This window comes from Brachionichthys hirsutus, chromosome 5 (assembly GCF_040956055.1).
Source record: "Brachionichthys hirsutus isolate HB-005 chromosome 5, CSIRO-AGI_Bhir_v1, whole genome shotgun sequence".
NCBI lineage: Eukaryota > Metazoa > Chordata > Actinopteri > Lophiiformes > Brachionichthyidae > Brachionichthys > Brachionichthys hirsutus.
Window position 1 is genome coordinate 11,272,221 of NC_090901.1, and position 16,522 is coordinate 11,288,742.

The window sequence follows — 16,522 nt, forward strand, 5'->3', positions numbered from 1 at the left end:
CCTGAGCAGTCCCTCGGACAACTTTGAGCAACATTATAATAATACATTTTATTTTAAACGCACTTTACATTTGAAAGCAAATCTCAAAGTGCACTATAGTATAAAAATAAATAACATAAAAACAAGAGACAAAAATCAACAAATAAAACATAAAATCAACAAGCAAAGGATGTGTGTTCTGTGGTCCCGCGAGAGTCCTGGAACTCCGTTTACAATGGCGTCTATTATGCGCAAAAACATGTAGATCTAAAATCATTTTAAACAAAATGAAAACGTGCATGCTGTAAACCCAACATTATCCGGTGAAATAATATTTAATCTTTATTCCATTGCTCGTCTTACTTAAACTATGATCATCTTTGTATAATATCATTTTTTCCACTTGTTTGCTGAGTGAAGTTGTTCACGTGAAGGCTTCAAATGTTGCTTGTTTGTGTAAATGCTCAAGAGTTGGCATGTAAATTATAGTAAATTTGTGTAATAAAATTCAGAGTTAAATTGTTTGTGGGATTTTATTAACCAAAGTGTTCCATCATATGAAATAACACTAAAAATGGATTCATTCACACATTTCCGAGAACGATCCATGAATGGGAGCAAAGTGGAAATCCAGTCGGCACAGCGACAGCGAACCCGCAACAAGTCGATACATTTTGTTTCCTTTTTGACGCGTCACATCCGGACGACACAACTCCTGTGTCGGTCACGTGGATTCTGTTAAAGCGATACGCACCAATCCGGGGTTTCACGCATGCGCACTCGACACAGTGCTGACGCGCCAGTGTTGTTCGTCCAATCCCTAGGAAATAGCACAGAATGAATTTTTACGTGTTTATGTTGTTATGTTATGTGTTTTTCCTTCTAATTTCGGGGATTTCTTTTTCTTCACAATATCCATGAACAAAAAGTATTTAAGATGAGGATAAGATTATTTTTGGCTTTAATTGTATGCCTGTTAATTTATAACACATGCCGTCTTTTTGTTATTTCATGATAACCCTATATTATGGATACATTGATAAAAGCAAATAAACATAATAACTATTCCTTCAGTAATGAGCTTTACTCTTCCCTCGGTGATTTATGTTCTGTATTATTTTAATTAATAAATGAACAGGAAATAACAGAGAATATGATTCATTATAAACGGTGACTAAAGCTTTGTGAAGTTAATAGTTATTGATAATATAATGTCACCGAATTTTTACTTTATTTTGTCAGCGGTAATTAGTTACGTATTTATATAAAAAAAAAACATAAATCTAGTCTCGTTTCATCAATATCCGGTACCGCCATCTTTTTACTGAGGCCGGGATAATTAAACCGGTACACTTCTTCAGACTTTGCAGCCATTTCCATGAAGCAGCAGGTAACAGGTGAGGAAAGTTCTGCAGGATTCGGAGACAGACGTGAACTTCGCTTCAATAAGGCTGCGTTTCTGCTGTGTCAGTTTCTCTTGAAGTCGTCTTAAACGTGTTTTGATGGTGATTGATCATGCTTAGTTAATTAAAACAAACTACATTTTTACCGACGCAGCAGCTGTTAATTCAGCAAAATTCGTATTCATTAAAAATGCACCTTGTTTGTTTTTAATTGTTTTAATCCTTAATGACAGCAGAGCCGATCTTTGCGTGTCTACGGCGACATCTAGTGGTAAATATCGATTATCTAGCGAGTGCAGAAGACGCGAGTTCGATTTCTTTTGTTTGAATCGCGATTCTGCAAAAAAGCACATTATGCTGTATTGCATGTTTTTTTTTTTTATTAGGCGTGATTGTAGAATAGTCTAATTCAGATCGACAACAATTTAATTTATGGCAGACAGAATATCACGATTTGTAAAGCGGTCGGAGGGGGACACCGTAAACATCCTAAATATACGGGTTAAAAGGCGTTACTATCTATTAAAATAACTAATACGACATGTTTTAACCTATTTAAGTAAATGGAAAAACACTACTCTTTGAGAGTACCGATACATCATGCAAGACCGGAAGATATATATATCCCATGATGCAATGCGCTTCGGTGACTGTTTATATCAAATCGATAGTTATATTGATATAATTCACATTAAAGTATCTCCTGGACTTGCAGAGTATTCCGTCGTGACTGTGTTGAGAGGATCCAGATGTTTACTATCATTTATGGTTTCGCACCGTCGCTGAGGAGCGTGTGCGTCAGAGAGACGCCCCGGCCGGAGCGAGCGGAGAGTCAGCTTTGCGCAGTGGCAGTATCGTAGCCTATGAGGTCTATCCGAGGCGCGATTATTGCTAGTTGAAAACTTTACCCAATACCCCGCCTTGACGACTTGAAATATAGTCGGCAATGGCAATTTTTGACGGTCTCTAAGGAGACTGATACTTTGTTAAGGAAAAAAGACATTGAGATGTGGTTGGCAGGGTTTAACGATATACATTCTATAGACATTCCGGCTCTTCTCAGAGAGCCGGTTCTCTAGGCCGGTGTGCCGCGACAGATCGTCAGGTGTGCCGTGAGAAATATTCCAATGTCACAAAAATAATAAAAAATAAAAAATAATAATTTTTATTTTTTCTAATATCGCCTAATTGACATTGTCGGGTGTCCGCGCTGTAATAAAGCGTGTGTGCCGCCCGTAGATCGCGCTTCAGACTTTGAAGTGAACGACAGGAGCTGGTTTCCGTCATTGTGAGCCAAAAAAAAAGTCTGTTAAAGTCTAACGTGATTGGTCGAGATGTGTGTGTGGGCGTGTGCGTGTCCACAACGAGCAGGGGGAGGGGGGGGGGGGGCTTGTTTACGCACATGCAGCACAGCGAGCGGACGAAGCGAAAGGGAGGCAGGGAGAGAGAGAACTTTAGACCAGAGACAAACGACGCGCTAGAAAGGGTAAGAGAAAAAACGAGTGATAGAAAACATAGAAAAATCTGGAGACATTTTAATGCGGTTGACACAAAGGCAAAATAAAATAAAGTAAGATCGTATCTTGAGGAGCCGCTTATCCAAAGAAGTGCAGACCCACTGAGCTGGTGGGAGTCCAGGTGTTCAGTCTACCCACGTCTCACACACGCAATGGCACGGAGACTGTCCCCTCAGAGAGAATCTCCAAAACAGCACAGATGATAACAGAAGGATCAGCCCCTCCAAGCTGAGCCACTTGGTTTTCTTTGATGCCAATCTTCAGTAAAACAGTAGAACTGTTACCTGAATGCTGCTTTATCTTTTGCACTTTTTAATTTATCTTTTCTTGTTGTGTTGTTAGAGATTTACATGCAGAGATTTGACCTTGTTCTCTGTGAGATGTGTTTGGTTTGATTTTGTATTTTATATTATATAATATGTTTATTGTAGCTAGCAGTGCAAAGAGGATTTAAATAAAGACATTTAATAAACATTTAATATATTGCATGTTTTTACATTAGTAGCTTATTTTACACAATGCACATGGTTTGGTATTAAATTAATTTTGTCAACAAACAATCTGAGGAGCCACTTGGGAGCCAAAAGAACCGGCTCTCTTAAAAGAGCCGGAATTCCCATCACTACATTGAACTGAAACAAGATGGTGTTTTAAAGCTAAACTTTGCTGATCTTTCTTTGGACAGTTTTTGGTTATCTGTTGCCAAGGAGTTCCCCATTCTAGCCAACAAAGCTATTCTGTCATTGCTCCCGTTTTCAACCACATATCTGTGTGAGCTGAGCTTCTCAAGCTCGACGGCGATAAAAACTAAAAACAGAGAGAGACTGAGAGCTGATGAGGAAGAGCTTCGTGTGTCTTTCTACCATTACTGCAGGATATCCATTTTGTGTTCATCCAAACAGCCCCAGGTTTCACACTAAGTACATATTATATTAGATGAGCTTTATTATAATATATAGAGTTAATAATATAGTTTTTTAATGTATTTATACTTAGTGTGAAACCTTAGTGTGTTAGAACGTCATTTTGTGTCATTTTGGTTCGTGGTGTGCCGCAGGATTTTGTAAATGTAAAAAGTGTGCCGCGGCTCAAAAAAGGTTGGGAAACACTGCTCTAGGCTCCCAAGTGGCTCCTCAGACTTTTCGTTGTTGTTTGTGACAAAATTAATTTAACACCAAATCATGTGCATTGTGTACCATTAGCGACTAATGTAAAAGCATACAATATATCAAATGTTTATTAAATGTCTTTATTTAAATCATCTTTGCACTGTTAGCTACAGAGAACATATTATATATTATAAAATCAAAACCAAACTAAATACAGCTGATATTTTGAAAAAGTTTTATATGACATCGGAATGTTGTCATGGTTCTTGTTTGCTTCAGTTGTACGTTTATGAATTTTGTATTTCATCTTGTTCACGTGTTGCATTCTTTTAGCAGAGGTACATTTATACATTCTGCAGAGGTGAAGTCTGGAGATGACCTCGTCTTGATTTCTAACCACACACTGAAGTCTGATAGTTGAGACCAGGACCATGGTTGGAACCGTAGCAAGGAGGGGTGGGAGCAGAGACATGGTCCTTGCGGTTCAAGCTCACCTTTAGCTTTGCGCAGTGGCAGTATAGTAGCCTATGAGGTTCATCCGAGGCGTGATTGTTGCTAGTTGAAAACTTTACCCAATACCCCGCCTCGACGACTCGAAATACAGTCGGCAGTGGCAATTTTTGATGGTCTCTGAGGAGACTGGTCAGTTGTTGAGAGTTAAAGCCAAAAGGTTACTTAAATGCTGATAGCAGGAATTGGCTCTGTTGCTGAATTTCAACCGATAAATTAAAGTAATTACTGGAGAAACATAAATGTTTATTTACGCCATAAATGATGGATGTTTGTTTTAATTATGACGTTCCAGGACAATTGTCTGTTTCCTTTTTTCCTTTGTATTCCATATCTATTTTCACGTAAAGATCAATTTTGAAATAGTGATATATATTTATAGAGAGATGGTCTCATTATCTGTGGATATTGATATTTTTTTGTTAGTATTTTATAAAATCTGTTAGTTGAGACCAGGACCATGGTTGGAACCGTAGCAAGGAGGGGTGGGAGCAGAGACATGGTCCTTGCGGTTCAAACCCATCTTCAGCTTTGCGCAGTGGCAGCATCGTAGCCTATGAGGTTCATCCGAGGCGCGATTATTGCTAGTTGAAAACTTTACCCAACACCCCGCCGCGATGACTCGAAATACAGTCGGCAATGGCGATTTTTGACGGTTTCTAAGGAGACTGATTAGTTGTTGAATGTTGAAGACGGAAGTTCATGCATGTCTTGGACTGTAAACGTTGCAGGATGCATGTCCTGCCAGCAGAGGGGACTCCGACACAGGATACACCTTAGCGAACCAGAGGAAAGGAAATAATACGAAGTCGAGGAACAAGTAAATATGTCAAGCATACCTTAATCTGTTTTAAATTAATGATGTGTTGAAGTATAGTCAACAAGGGCAGTCCGTTTTTGATGTCTCTAACAACAGGACAGGAGTCCCCCTTTTCTTCTGTTGTTGTTACATGTTCTCTTAAAATACAGCTGATATTTTGAAAAAGTTTTATATGACATCGAAATGTTGTCATGGTTCTTGTTTGCTTCAGTTGTACGTTTATGAATTTTGTATTTCATCTTGTTCACGTGTTGCATTCTTTTAGCAGAGGTACATTTATACATTCTGCAGAGGTGAAGTCTGGAGGTGACCTCGTCTTGATTTCTAACCACACACTGAAGTCTGATAGTTGAGACCAGGACCATGGTTGGAACCATAGCAAGGAGGGGTGGGAGCAGAGTCATGGTCCTTGCGGTTCAAGCTTACCTTTAGCTTTGCGCAGTGGCAGTATCGTAGCCTATGAGGTTCGTCCGGGGCGTGGTTATTGCTAGTTGAAAACTTTACCCAATACCCCGCCTTGACGACTCGAAATACAGTCGGCAATGGCAATTTTTGGCGGTCTCTAAGGAGACAGATAAATCGTTGAAAGTTAAAGACAGAAGTTTATGCATGTCTTGGACTGTAAACTGTTCTGCCAGCAGAGGGGACTCTGAAACGGGATACACCTTCGTGAACCAGAGGAAAGGAAGGAATATGAAGTCGAGGAACAAGTAAATATGTCAAGCATACCTTAATCTGCTTTAAATTAATGATGAATTGGAATATAGTTAACAAAGGCAGTCCGTTTTTGACGTCTCTAAGGACAGGACGGGAGTCCCCCTTTTTCTTCTGTTGTTATTACATTTTCTCTAAAATACAGCTGATATTTTGGAAACGTTTTACACGACATCGAAATGTTGTCACGGTTCTTGTTTGCTTCAGTTGTACGTTTATGAATTTTGTATTTCATGATGATGATGATGAATATATTTATTAGATAGAATGTTAGAGTACAAGTACAGTCACACAGTAGCATGTATTACAGTACAAGTACAGTCAAACATCCTGTCTAAGAGGAGCATTTCAAAAAAGCCCTTGCGGTCTTGTTTCCATTGAAAGTCCTTCGTACATAAATCAGCGACATTTAACAATACAAATTTAACAATACAAATAAAAATAAAACCAATATTAAATTGCTCAATTGATGCAAAATCACATTAGAAAAATAAAAATAATTTTACACCACAGATGCAAACTAACAATACATTTAAAATAAATTACACCACAGATGCAAAACGACAATGAATGACAATAAATTACAAAGACACTTAATATGTGCAACGTAGGTGGACAAAAAAGGGGGTTGATCCGGAGAGAGTCGTAATGACTATCTTCGTTTCTGCCCCCCTGAAAGGTGTATTTTTAGGGCTGTTTTGAAGGAGGCCAAAGAGGTGCATGTTTTGAGGGCAGGAGTCATGTGGAGTCTTGTTCGTGTGTTGCATTCTTTTAGCAGAGGTACATTTATACATTCTGCAGATGACCTCGTCTTGATTTCTAACCACACACTGAAGTCTGATAGTTGAGACCAGGACCATGGTTGGAACCGTAGCAAGGAGGGGTGGGAGCAGAGACATGGTCCTTGCGGTTCACTCTCATCCTCAGCTTTGCGCAGTGGCAGTATCGTAGCCTATGAGGTTTATCCGAGGCGTGATTATTGCTAGTTGAAAACTTTACCCAATACCCCGCCTTGACGACTCGTAATACAGTCGGCAATGGCAATTTTTGATGGTCTCTGAGGAGACTGGTCAGTTGTTGAAAGTTAAAGCCAAAAAGTTATTTAAATGCTGATAGCAGGAATTGGCTCTGTTGCTGAATTTCAACCGGTAAATTAAAGTACTTACTGGAGAAACGTAAATGTTTATTTACGCCATAAATGATGGATGGTTGTTTTAATTATGACGTTCCAGGACAATTGTCTGTTTCCTTTTTTCCTTTGTATTCCATATCTATTTTCACGTAAAGATCAATTTTGAAATAGTGATATATATTTATAGAGAGAGGGTCTCATTATCTGTGGATATTGATATTTTTTTGTTAGTATTTTATAAAATCTGTTAGTTGAGACCAGGACCATGGTTGGAACCGTAGCAAGGAGGGGTGGGAGCAGAGACATGGTCCTTGCGGTTCACTCTCATCTTCAGCTTTGCGCAGTGGCAGTATCGTAGCCTATGAGGTTTATCCGAGGCGTGATTATTGCTAGTTGAAAACTTTACCCAATACCCCGCCTTGACGACTCGAAATACAGTCGGCAATGGCAATTTTTGGTGGTCTCTGAGGAGACTGGTCAGTTGTTGAAAGTTAAAGCCAAAAGGTTATTTAAATGCTGATAGCAGGAATTGGCTCTGTTGCTGAATTTCAACCGATAAATTAAAGTAATTACTGGAGAAACATGAAAGTTTGTTTACGCCATAAATGATGGATGTTTGTTTTAATTATGACGTTCCAGGACAATTGTCTGTTTCCTTTTTTCCTTTGTATTCCATATCTATTTTCACGTAAAGATCAATTTTGAAATAGTGATATATATTTATAGAGAGAGGGTCTCATTATCTGTGGATATTGATATTTTTTTGTTAGTATTTTATAAAATCTGTTAGTTGAGACCAGGACCATGGTTGGAACCGTAGCAAGGAGGGGTGGGAGCAGAGACATGGTCCTTGCGGTTCATTCTCGTCTTCAGCTTTGCGCAGTGGCGGTATTGTAGCCTATGAGGTTTATCCGAGGCGTGATTATTGCTAGTTGAAAACTTTACCCAATGCCCCGCCTTGACGACTCGAAATACAGTCGGCAGTGGCAATTTTTGATGGTCTCTGAGGAGACTGGTCAGTTGTTGAGAGTTAGAGCCAAAAGGTTATTTAAATGCTGATAGCAGGAATTAGCCCTGTTGCTGAATTTCAACCGATAAATTAAAGTAATTACTGGAGAGACGTAAATGTTTATTTACACCATAAATGATGGATGTTTGTTTTAATTATGACGTTCCAGGACAATTGTCTGTTTCCTTTTTTCCTTTGTATTCCATATCTATTTTCACGTAAAGATAAATTTTGAAATAGTGATATATATTTATAGAGAGAGGGTCTCATTATCTGTGGATATTGATATTTGTTTGTTAGTATTTTATAAAATCTGTTAGTTCAGACCAGGACCATGGTTGGAACCGTAGCAAGGAGGGGTGGGAGCAGAGACATGGTCCTTGCGGTTCAAACCCATCTTCGGCTTTGCGCAGTGGCAGTACCGTAGCCTATGAGGTTCATCCGAGGCGTGATTATTGCTAGTTGAAAACTTTGCCCAATACCCTGCCGTGACGACTCGAAATACAGTCGGCAATGGCAATTTGTGACGGTCTCTAAGGAGACTGATTATTTGTTGAATGTTAAAGACAAAAGTTCGTGCATGTCTTGGACTGTAAATGTTGCAGGATGCATGTCCTACCAGCAGAGGGGACTCCGACACAGGATACACCTTAGCGAACCAGAGGAAAGGAAATAATATGAAGTCGAGGAACAAGTAAATATGTCAAGCATACCTTAATCTGTTTTAAATTAATGATGTGTTGAAGTATAGTCAACAAGGGCAGTCCGTTTTTGATGTCTCTAACAACAGGACAGGAGTCCCCCTTTTCTTCTGTTGTTGTTACATGTTCTCTTAAAATACAGCTGATATTTTGAAAAAGTTTTATATGACATCGAAATGTTGTCATGGTTCTTGTTTGCTTCAGTTGTACGTTTATGAATTTTGTATTTCATCTTGTTCACGTGTTGCATTCTTTTAGCAGAGGTACATTTATACATTCTGCAGAGGTGAAGTCTGGAGGTGACCTCGTCTTGATTTCTAACCACACACTGAAGTCTGATAGTTGAGACCAGGACCATGGTTGGAACCATAGCAAGGAGGGGTGGGAGCAGAGTCATGGTCCTTGCGGTTCAAGCTTACCTTTAGCTTTGCGCAGTGGCAGTATCGTAGCCTATGAGGTTCGTCCGGGGCGTGGTTATTGCTAGTTGAAAACTTTACCCAATACCCCGCCTTGACGACTCGAAATACAGTCGGCAATGGCAATTTTTGGCGGTCTCTAAGGAGACAGATAAATCGTTGAAAGTTAAAGACAGAAGTTTATGCATGTCTTGGACTGTAAACTGTTCTGCCAGCAGAGGGGACTCTGAAACGGGATACACCTTCGTGAACCAGAGGAAAGGAAGGAATATGAAGTCGAGGAACAAGTAAATATGTCAAGCATACCTTAATCTGCTTTAAATTAATGATGAATTGGAATATAGTTAACAAAGGCAGTCCGTTTTTGACGTCTCTAAGGACAGGACGGGAGTCCCCCTTTTTCTTCTGTTGTTATTACATTTTCTCTAAAATACAGCTGATATTTTGGAAACGTTTTACACGACATCGAAATGTTGTCACGGTTCTTGTTTGCTTCAGTTGTACGTTTATGAATTTTGTATTTCATGATGATGATGATGAATATATTTATTAGATAGAATGTTAGAGTACAAGTACAGTCACACAGTAGCATGTATTACAGTACAAGTACAGTCAAACATCCTGTCTAAGAGGAGCATTTCAAAAAAGCCCTTGCGGTCTTGTTTCCATTGAAAGTCCTTCGTACATAAATCAGCGACATTTAACAATACAAATTTAACAATACAAATAAAAATAAAACCAATATTAAATTGCTCAATTGATGCAAAATCACATTAGAAAAATAAAAATAATTTTACACCACAGATGCAAACTAACAATACATTTAAAATAAATTACACCACAGATGCAAAACGACAATGAATGACAATAAATTACAAAGACACTTAATATGTGCAACGTAGGTGGACAAAAAAGGGGGTTGATCCGGAGAGAGTCGTAATGACTATCTTCGTTTCTGCCCCCCTGAAAGGTGTATTTTTAGGGCTGTTTTGAAGGAGGCCAAAGAGGTGCATGTTTTGAGGGCAGGAGTCATGTGGAGTCTTGTTCGTGTGTTGCATTCTTTTAGCAGAGGTACATTTATACATTCTGCAGATGACCTCGTCTTGATTTCTAACCACACACTGAAGTCTGATAGTTGAGACCAGGACCATGGTTGGAACCGTAGCAAGGAGGGGTGGGAGCAGAGACATGGTCCTTGCGGTTCACTCTCATCCTCAGCTTTGCGCAGTGGCAGTATCGTAGCCTATGAGGTTTATCCGAGGCGTGATTATTGCTAGTTGAAAACTTTACCCAATACCCCGCCTTGACGACTCGTAATACAGTCGGCAATGGCAATTTTTGATGGTCTCTGAGGAGACTGGTCAGTTGTTGAAAGTTAAAGCCAAAAAGTTATTTAAATGCTGATAGCAGGAATTGGCTCTGTTGCTGAATTTCAACCGGTAAATTAAAGTACTTACTGGAGAAACGTAAATGTTTATTTACGCCATAAATGATGGATGGTTGTTTTAATTATGACGTTCCAGGACAATTGTCTGTTTCCTTTTTTCCTTTGTATTCCATATCTATTTTCACGTAAATATCAATTTTGAAATAGTGATATATATTTATAGAGAGAGGGTCTCATTATCTGTGGATATTGATATTTTTTTGTTAGTATTTTATAAAATCTGTTAGTTGAGACCAGGACCATGGTTGGAACCGTAGCAAGGAGGGGTGGGAGCAGAGACATGGTCCTTGCGGTTCACTCTCATCTTCAGCTTTGCGCAGTGGCAGTATCGTAGCCTATGAGGTTTATCCGAGGCGTGATTATTGCTAGTTGAAAACTTTACCCAATACCCCGCCTTGACGACTCGAAATACAGTCGGCAATGGCAATTTTTGGTGGTCTCTGAGGAGACTGGTCAGTTGTTGAAAGTTAAAGCCAAAAGGTTATTTAAATGCTGATAGCAGGAATTGGCTCTGTTGCTGAATTTCAACCGATAAATTAAAGTAATTACTGGAGAAACATGAAAGTTTGTTTACGCCATAAATGATGGATGTTTGTTTTAATTATGACGTTCCAGGACAATTGTCTGTTTCCTTTTTTCCTTTGTATTCCATATCTATTTTCACGTAAAGATCAATTTTGAAATAGTGATATATATTTATAGAGAGAGGGTCTCATTATCTGTGGATATTGATATTTTTTTGTTAGTATTTTATAAAATCTGTTAGTTGAGACCAGGACCATGGTTGGAACCGTAGCAAGGAGGGGTGGGAGCAGAGACATGGTCCTTGCGGTTCATTCTCGTCTTCAGCTTTGCGCAGTGGCGGTATTGTAGCCTATGAGGTTTATCCGAGGCGTGATTATTGCTAGTTGAAAACTTTACCCAATGCCCCGCCTTGACGACTCGAAATACAGTCGGCAGTGGCAATTTTTGATGGTCTCTGAGGAGACTGGTCAGTTGTTGAGAGTTAGAGCCAAAAGGTTATTTAAATGCTGATAGCAGGAATTAGCCCTGTTGCTGAATTTCAACCGATAAATTAAAGTAATTACTGGAGAGACGTAAATGTTTATTTACACCATAAATGATGGATGTTTGTTTTAATTATGATGTTCCAGGACAATTGTCTGTTTCCTTTTTTCCTTTGTATTCCATATCTATTTTCACGTAAAGATAAATTTTGAAATAGTGATATATATTTATAGAGAGAGGGTCTCATTATCTGTGGATATTGATATTTGTTTGTTAGTATTTTATAAAATCTGTTAGTTCAGACCAGGACCATGGTTGGAACCGTAGCAAGGAGGGGTGGGAGCAGAGACATGGTCCTTGCGGTTCAAACCCATCTTCGGCTTTGCGCAGTGGCAGTACCGTAGCCTATGAGGTTCATCCGAGGCGTGATTATTGCTAGTTGAAAGCTTTGCCCAATACCCTGCCGTGACGACTCGAAATACAGTCGGCAATGGCAATTTGTGACGGTCTCTAAGGAGACTGATTATTTGTTGAATGTTAAAGACAAAAGTTCGTGCATGTCTTGGACTGTAAACGTTGCAGGATGCATGTCCTACCAGCAGAGGGGACTCCGACACAGGATACACCTTAGCGAACCAGAGGAAAGGAAATAATATGAAGTCGAGGAACAAGTAAATATGTCAAGCATACCTTAATCTGTTTTAAATTAATGATGTGTTGAAGTATAGTCAACAAGGGCAGTCCGTTTTTGATGTCTCTAACAACAGGACAGGAGTCCCCCTTTTCTTCTGTTGTTGTTACATGTTCTCTTAAAATACAGCTGATATTTTGAAAAAGTTTTATATGACATCGAAATGTTGTCATGGTTCTTGTTTGCTTCAGTTGTACGTTTATGAATTTTGTATTTCATCTTGTTCACGTGTTGCATTCTTTTAGCAGAGGTACATTTATACATTCTGCAGAGGTGAAGTCTGGAGATGACCTCGTCTTGATTTCTAACCACACACTGAAGTCTGATAGTTGAGACCAGGACCATGGTTGGAACCGTAGCAAGGAGGGGTGGGAGCAGAGACATGGTCCTTGCGGTTCAAACCCACCTTCGGCTTTGCGCAGTGGCAGTATCGTAGCCTATGAGGTTCATCCGAGGCGTGATTATTGCTAGTTGAAAACTTTACCCAATACCCCGCCTTGATGACTTGAAATACAGTCGGCAATGGCAATTTTTGGCGGTCTCTAAGGAGACAGATGAATTGTTGAAAGTTAAAGACAGAAGTTTATGCATGTCTTGGACTGTAAACTGTTCTGCCAGCAGAGGGGACTCTGAAACGGGATATACCTTCGTGAACCAGAGGAAAGGAAGGAATATGAAGTCGAGGAACAAGTAAATATGTCAAGCATACCTTAATCTGCTTTAAATTAATGATGACTTGAAATATAGTTAACAAAGGCAGTCCGTTTTTGACGTCTCTAAGGACAGGACAGGAGTCCCCCTTTTTCTTCTGTTGTTATTACATTTTCTCTAAAATACAGCTGATATTTTGGAAACGTTTTACACGACATTGAAATGTTGTCACGGTTCTTGTTTGCTTCAGTTGTACGTTTATGAATTTTGTATTTCATGATGATGATGATGAATATATTTATTAGATAGAATGTTAGAGTACAAGTACAGTCACACAGTAGCATGTATTACAGTACAAGTACAGTCAAACATCCTGTCTAAGAGGAGCATTTCAAAAAAGCCCTTGCGGTCTTGTTTCCATTGAAAGTCCTTCGTACATAAATCAGCGACATTTAACAATACAAATAAAAATAAAACCAATATTAAATTACTCAATTGATGCAAAATCACATTAGAAAAATAAAAATAATTTTACACCACAGATGCAAACTAACAATACATTTAAAATAAATTACACCACAGATGCAAAACGACAATGAATGACAATAAATTACAAAGACACTTAATATGTGCAACGTAGGTGGACAAAAAAGGGGGTTGATCCGGAGAGAGTCGTAATGACTATCTTCGTTTCTGCCCCCCTGAAAGGTGTATTTTTAGGGCTGTTTTGAAGGAGGCCAAAGAGGTGCATGTTTTGAGGGCAGGAGTCATGTGGAGTCTTGTTCGTGTGTTGCATTCTTTTAGCAGAGGTACATTTATACATTCTGCAGATGACCTCGTCTTGATTTCTAACCACACACTGAAGTCTGATAGTTGAGACCAGGACCATGGTTGGAACCGTAGCAAGGAGGGGTGGGAGCAGAGACATGGTCCTTGCGGTTCACTCTCATCTTCAGCTTTGCGCAGTGGCAGTATCGTAGCCTATGAGGTTTATCCGAGGCGTGATTATTGCTAGTTGAAAACTTTACCCAATACCCCGCCTTGACGACTTGAAATACAGTCGGCAATGGCAATTTTTGATGGTCTCTAAGGAGACTGATTATTTGTTGAATGTTAAAGACAAAAGTTCGTGCATGTCGTGGACTGTAAATGTTGCAGGATGCATGTCCCACCAGCAGAGGGGACTCCGACACAGGATACACCTTAGCGAACCAGAGGAAAGGAAATAATACGAAGTCCAGGAACAAGCAAATATGTCAAGCATACCTTAATCTGCTTTAAATTAATGATGACTTGAAATATAGTTAACAAAGGCAGTCCGTTTTTGACGTCTCTAAGGACAGGACAGGAGTCCCCCTTTTTCTTCTGTTGTTATTACATTTTCTCTAAAATACAGCTGATATTTTGGAAACGTTTTACACGACATCGAAATGTTGTCATGGTTCTTGTTTGCTTCAGTTGTACGTTTATGAATTTTGTATTCCATCTTGTTCACGTGTTGCATTCTTTTAGCAGAGGTACATTTATACATTCTGCAGAGGTGAAGTCTGGAGATGACCTCGTCTTGATTTCTAACCACACACTGAAGTCTGATAGTTGAGACCAGGACCATGGTTGGAACCGTAGCAAGGAGGGGTGGGAGCAGAGACATGGTCCTTGCGGTTCAAGCTCACCTTTAGCTTTGCGCAGTGGCAGTATCGTAGCCTATGAGGTTCATCTGAGGCGTGATTGTTGCTGGTTGAAAACTTTACCCAATACCCCGCCTTGATGACTTGAAATACAGTCGGCAATGGCAATTTTTGATGGTCTCTGAGGAGACTGGTCAGTTGTTGAGAGTTAAAGCCAAAGGGTTATTTAAATGCTGATAGCAGGAATTGGCTCTGTTGCTGAATTTCAACCGATAAATTAAAGTAATTACTGGAGAAACATAAATGTTTATTTACGCCATAAATGATAGATGTTTGTTTTAATTATGACGTTCCAGGACAATTGTCTGTTTCCTTTTTTCCTTTGTATTCCATATCTATTTTCACGTAAAGATCAATTTTGAAATAGTGATATATATTTATAGAGAGAGGGTCTCATTATCTGTGGATATTGATATTTTTTTGTTAGTATTTTATAAAATCTGTTAGTTGAGACCAGGACCATGGTTGGAACCGTAGCAAGGAGGGGTGGGAGCAGAGACATGGTCCTTGCGGTTCAAACCCATCTTCAGCTTTGCGCAGTGGCAGTATCGTAGCCTATGAGGTTCATCCGAGGCGTGATTATTGCTAGTTGAAAACTTTACCCAATACCCCGCCGTGATGACTCGAAGTACGGTCGGCAATGGCAATTTTTGACCGTCTCTAAGGAGACTGATTATTTGTTGAATGTCAAAGGCAGAAGCTCATGCATGCCTTGGACTGTAAATGTTGCAGGATGCGTGTCCTACCAGCAGAGGGGACCCCGACACAGGATACACCTTCGTGAACCAGAGGAAAGGAAATAATATCAAGTCTAGCAGAGGTTGGCAACCTTTTTCATGACGTGTGCCACTTTACAACTGTACACAAGCCTAAAGTGAAACTGAAAGAGGAAACGCGTTCGTGAAGCAGAGGAAGGGAAAGAATACGAAGTCGAGGAAGGATAAATATGTCAAGTATACTTTAATCTGTTTCAGCTGTTTTAAATGAATGTATGACTTGTAATATAGTCAACAAGGGCAGTCGGTTTTTAACGTCTCTAAGGATAGGACAGGATCTCTTCCGGTCCGATGGAATTTTTGGCTATTATTTTTTGCGTGAATTTGCGGAAGCTTTTAATTTTTTCCTCGTAGTCGGGAGGGAGTTGTCCCCTGACACCATAATGGTCCACCTCTAAAATCTTCATTCTTCATTTCCGTGGCGATTGTTTGGACTCTGAGTCCGATCTGCATGGTGGAAACACCATGGACGTCTGCCCTCTGTGTCTTCAAGAACATTTTCAAGTTCAGGCCATTTGCTCTTATTATACCTCTGAAAGCTTTCGTCATCTTTTTACATTGAGTCAGTTCTCCACACTGCCGTCTCCAACGTCTCACCATTGATTCATTGATGTGAAGCGTGCGTGCAGCAGCTCTATTTCCGTCTTTAATAGCCAGATCGATTGCCTTTAACGTGAAAGCTGCAACAAATAAATTTCTTCTTGTGTTTTTGCATGAAATGAAAAATGGCTCTTCAAAATACAATACAATTGCTGTTCAAACTTCAGGGGATAACTTTGCTCCAAGAGTTGTGCCTTGTTTCGTCGCTTCACGTTGCCACTTTTAATTAATGCGGCGGTTTCGGAGCATATGAAGCACGCTGGTTTTGAACTGGCTGCTGGAAGAATGAACATACAGGTCTCCGTCCAGTCATCTCTAAAACAACGGTTTTCCCCATCAACCTGCCTAACT

At 39.6% G+C, this 16,522-nt stretch overlaps 17 non-coding genes across 17 annotated transcripts; all 17 read left to right on the forward strand.

The window, feature by feature from the left end:
* Positions 1-2,216: 2,216 nt before the first annotated feature.
* Positions 2,217-2,357, forward strand: LOC137894508 (U4 spliceosomal RNA). Its single transcript, XR_011105497.1, has one exon. It is a non-coding gene; the product is annotated as a U4 spliceosomal RNA (small nuclear RNA).
* A 2,149-nt stretch (positions 2,358-4,506) lies between these two features.
* LOC137894510 (U4 spliceosomal RNA) lies at positions 4,507-4,647 on the forward strand. Its single transcript, XR_011105499.1, has one exon. It is a non-coding gene; the product is annotated as a U4 spliceosomal RNA (small nuclear RNA).
* Positions 4,648-5,045: 398 nt separating this feature from the next.
* Positions 5,046-5,186, forward strand: LOC137894511 (U4 spliceosomal RNA). The gene has a single exon (XR_011105500.1). It is a non-coding gene; the product is annotated as a U4 spliceosomal RNA (small nuclear RNA).
* A 582-nt stretch (positions 5,187-5,768) lies between these two features.
* On the forward strand, positions 5,769-5,909 carry LOC137894506 (U4 spliceosomal RNA). Its single transcript, XR_011105496.1, has one exon. It is a non-coding gene; the product is annotated as a U4 spliceosomal RNA (small nuclear RNA).
* A 1,068-nt stretch (positions 5,910-6,977) lies between these two features.
* Positions 6,978-7,118, forward strand: LOC137894528 (U4 spliceosomal RNA). Its single transcript, XR_011105516.1, has one exon. It is a non-coding gene; the product is annotated as a U4 spliceosomal RNA (small nuclear RNA).
* A 398-nt stretch (positions 7,119-7,516) lies between these two features.
* On the forward strand, positions 7,517-7,657 carry LOC137894497 (U4 spliceosomal RNA). The gene has a single exon (XR_011105489.1). It is a non-coding gene; the product is annotated as a U4 spliceosomal RNA (small nuclear RNA).
* A 398-nt stretch (positions 7,658-8,055) lies between these two features.
* On the forward strand, positions 8,056-8,196 carry LOC137894503 (U4 spliceosomal RNA). Its single transcript, XR_011105493.1, has one exon. It is a non-coding gene; the product is annotated as a U4 spliceosomal RNA (small nuclear RNA).
* Positions 8,197-8,594: 398 nt separating this feature from the next.
* LOC137894512 (U4 spliceosomal RNA) lies at positions 8,595-8,735 on the forward strand. The gene has a single exon (XR_011105501.1). It is a non-coding gene; the product is annotated as a U4 spliceosomal RNA (small nuclear RNA).
* A 582-nt stretch (positions 8,736-9,317) lies between these two features.
* Positions 9,318-9,458, forward strand: LOC137894509 (U4 spliceosomal RNA). Its single transcript, XR_011105498.1, has one exon. It is a non-coding gene; the product is annotated as a U4 spliceosomal RNA (small nuclear RNA).
* Positions 9,459-10,526: 1,068 nt separating this feature from the next.
* LOC137894529 (U4 spliceosomal RNA) lies at positions 10,527-10,667 on the forward strand. The gene has a single exon (XR_011105517.1). It is a non-coding gene; the product is annotated as a U4 spliceosomal RNA (small nuclear RNA).
* Positions 10,668-11,065: 398 nt separating this feature from the next.
* Positions 11,066-11,206, forward strand: LOC137894498 (U4 spliceosomal RNA). Its single transcript, XR_011105490.1, has one exon. It is a non-coding gene; the product is annotated as a U4 spliceosomal RNA (small nuclear RNA).
* A 398-nt stretch (positions 11,207-11,604) lies between these two features.
* Positions 11,605-11,745, forward strand: LOC137894504 (U4 spliceosomal RNA). Its single transcript, XR_011105494.1, has one exon. It is a non-coding gene; the product is annotated as a U4 spliceosomal RNA (small nuclear RNA).
* Positions 11,746-12,143: 398 nt separating this feature from the next.
* Positions 12,144-12,284, forward strand: LOC137894513 (U4 spliceosomal RNA). Its single transcript, XR_011105502.1, has one exon. It is a non-coding gene; the product is annotated as a U4 spliceosomal RNA (small nuclear RNA).
* A 582-nt stretch (positions 12,285-12,866) lies between these two features.
* LOC137894501 (U4 spliceosomal RNA) lies at positions 12,867-13,007 on the forward strand. Its single transcript, XR_011105491.1, has one exon. It is a non-coding gene; the product is annotated as a U4 spliceosomal RNA (small nuclear RNA).
* Positions 13,008-14,061: 1,054 nt separating this feature from the next.
* LOC137894519 (U4 spliceosomal RNA) lies at positions 14,062-14,202 on the forward strand. Its single transcript, XR_011105508.1, has one exon. It is a non-coding gene; the product is annotated as a U4 spliceosomal RNA (small nuclear RNA).
* A 582-nt stretch (positions 14,203-14,784) lies between these two features.
* LOC137894505 (U4 spliceosomal RNA) lies at positions 14,785-14,925 on the forward strand. Its single transcript, XR_011105495.1, has one exon. It is a non-coding gene; the product is annotated as a U4 spliceosomal RNA (small nuclear RNA).
* Positions 14,926-15,323: 398 nt separating this feature from the next.
* LOC137894502 (U4 spliceosomal RNA) lies at positions 15,324-15,464 on the forward strand. The gene has a single exon (XR_011105492.1). It is a non-coding gene; the product is annotated as a U4 spliceosomal RNA (small nuclear RNA).
* Positions 15,465-16,522: the final 1,058 nt, after the last annotated feature.